This window comes from Canis lupus, unplaced genomic scaffold, assembly GCF_011100685.1.
Source record: "Canis lupus familiaris isolate Mischka breed German Shepherd unplaced genomic scaffold, alternate assembly UU_Cfam_GSD_1.0 chrUn_S1899H2098, whole genome shotgun sequence".
NCBI lineage: Eukaryota > Metazoa > Chordata > Mammalia > Carnivora > Canidae > Canis > Canis lupus.
Window position 1 is genome coordinate 1 of NW_023330763.1, and position 2246 is coordinate 2246.

Consider the following 2246-nt stretch of genomic DNA (forward strand, 5'->3'; position numbering starts at 1 on the left):
GGGAGGCGGCGTGGAGGAGGGCGGACGATGGCGCGGACGGCCCCGGCTCTCCCGGCGGGGAGCGGGCGAGGCGACTGCTGCTGCCCTCGGCAGAGCCCCGCCTGTCACGCGGCCCCGGCACGCCCTAGGCCGGCGGAGACGCCGCCGCCACGGCTGGAAGGACGGGCGGCCCCACCTACGTGTTGTATCCTGCCCGAGCGGGCCGGGGGCGGCGGACGGGGGGCGGCGGTGCCTGAGGGGCGGACGGGGGGGCGGTGCCTGAGCGGCGGACGGGGCGGCCGGGTCGGGGCTGCGGTGGAGGGAGCCAGCCCAGCACGTGGGAGCGCAGGGGGGCCGCGGGGGGCCGAGCTGCGAGCGGGACGCCCACGAGGTGGCTGCAGGGGTGGGGGGGGGGAGGGGAGGAGGGAAAGGGGGGGGGGGCGATCGCGTGGGGGGGGAGGGGCAGGAGGGGGCGGGGTGGCCCAGGGCAGGGGTCGCGGCCGAGCAGGGTCCGGGGCGCCAGGTCGTGCCGGAGGTCCCTTGACTGATGCCCCCAGTGCCCTCTGCGTGCCTTTCCCGTCGGCCGTGGAGGCAGAGATCGCCTGCGGGTCCCTGGCCCCGACGCCGAGCCCCACGGAGGGGCCGTCGAGAAGCAGCTCACGTGAGGGGCAGCGTCCTGGCGGTGTAAGTGTGGGAAGGGGCAGCGGGCTGCGGGTCCCCAGGACGGGTCCCAGGACGGGCGCGCCGCTGGACTCGCGGATACCCGCCTGGGTGCCGCCTTCTTCCGGGGACCGGGCTGCGGTGCGGGCCTGGGCCGGGGGCGCCCGGGGGGTGTCCGGGCGCGGGGGGCGGCGCCTCCAGGTCCCACAGGCCGTGTCCGCTGCGCTTCCAGCCGCTGGAGAGCTACGAACCCCCGTCTCCTCCGAATCTCCATCATCAGTTTTCTGGACCAGCTTTCCCTGGTGATGCGGACCATGCAGCGCTTCGGGCCTCCGGCCACCCGCTGAGCCCGCGAGGGCCGGGGCCGGGGCAGGGGCCTCACCTGCTGCCCTTTCCTGGGGCAGCCATTGCCAGAGCAGCCCCCCCTTCTGTTCGTCCCGCCCCCGCGGCCCGGGGGTCCCTTTGTTTCGTTGGGCGCCCCAGTGTTTGTGACTGCACAAAATAAATGTGATGTTTGCTAAGATCCGCGCAGTGTCCCTTGGGCCGCGGCCCCGCCTCCGGGTACACCTCCCTTTGACCTCAGGGTTCGGAGGAGCCCCTGGGAGGCGGACACCCCGGAGCCGAAGGTGACGGGACGCAGCTGGGGCGGGGCGGGCCTGGCTCCGGGGTGAAGCGGCTGCCTGGGCCCGGGGTCCCCGTCTCGGGGTCGGGGTCCGGCGCCCCTTAGCGGGAGCTCCGCGTCTCGGCTTCTCCGCTCAGGCGCGGACCCTCGCAAATAAGTAAATCTCTTTAAAAAGACCGTTTCGGGGAAACGGCAGCCCGTGGGCTGTGTCCTTGAGTATCGGCGGCTGCCGACCTGTTGGGACGCGCCCTTGGTTTTACCCCTGGCGCTATACCCACGCCCACAGGAATACGCGGCGTGTACTGTGTGCGTGTCCCCGGAGAGTCCCGTCCAACGTAAACTTCGCGGTAAAAACTCTTTGAAAACCTTGAATGGGTGCGTGAAACATGCACTATCTTGACTGAACGTTTACGTTCTCTTCGACTTTTTGCCAGATTAGAGTAAGGACTCAGTGCAACTCTTGCGTGAGTCTTGGCATGCATGAATGACGCTTCCTTAACATGCGTTAGTACAGGGGCGCCTGCGAGGCTCAGTCGGTTGAGCCTGTGCCTTTGGCTCAGGGCGTGGCCCTAGGATGAAGCCACACCTGGGATTTGCCCTCAGCAGGGAGTCTGCTTCCGCCCCTGCTTGGGCGCTCTGTCTTCCTCTGTGAGGAAGATGGAGTAACAAGAAAGGCGGGGGGGCCACCTACAGTCCCTCCAGCCAGAAATTGCAGGGGGACCCCAGTGTTTGGGAAGCGCACATTGCCGCAGCGTCGTGCTGGGCATGCAAGCACTGGGTGCCATAGGCCTTCAGGGGAGCTGAGCCGGCAGACCCGCGGCCACGAGCCATGGCCCGTGTCCTCTCCCGGGGACGCGCAGGAGCCGAGTGTGCCAGGGCAGTGCAGGAGCAGCCGCAGGGGGCGAGGCACGGGGTGGGGGCACTGTCAGGGCCCTGGCTGAGGGGCTGCAGTGAGGCAGGCGAGGCTGGCAGGGAGAGGGGGGTG

The 2246-nt window shown here is 69.9% G+C and overlaps 1 pseudogene; it reads left to right on the forward strand.

The window, feature by feature from the left end:
* The first annotated feature begins 27 nt into the window (after positions 1-27).
* LOC119878777 lies at positions 28-1160 on the forward strand (annotated as a pseudogene).
* The last annotated feature ends 1086 nt before the right edge of the window (positions 1161-2246 follow it).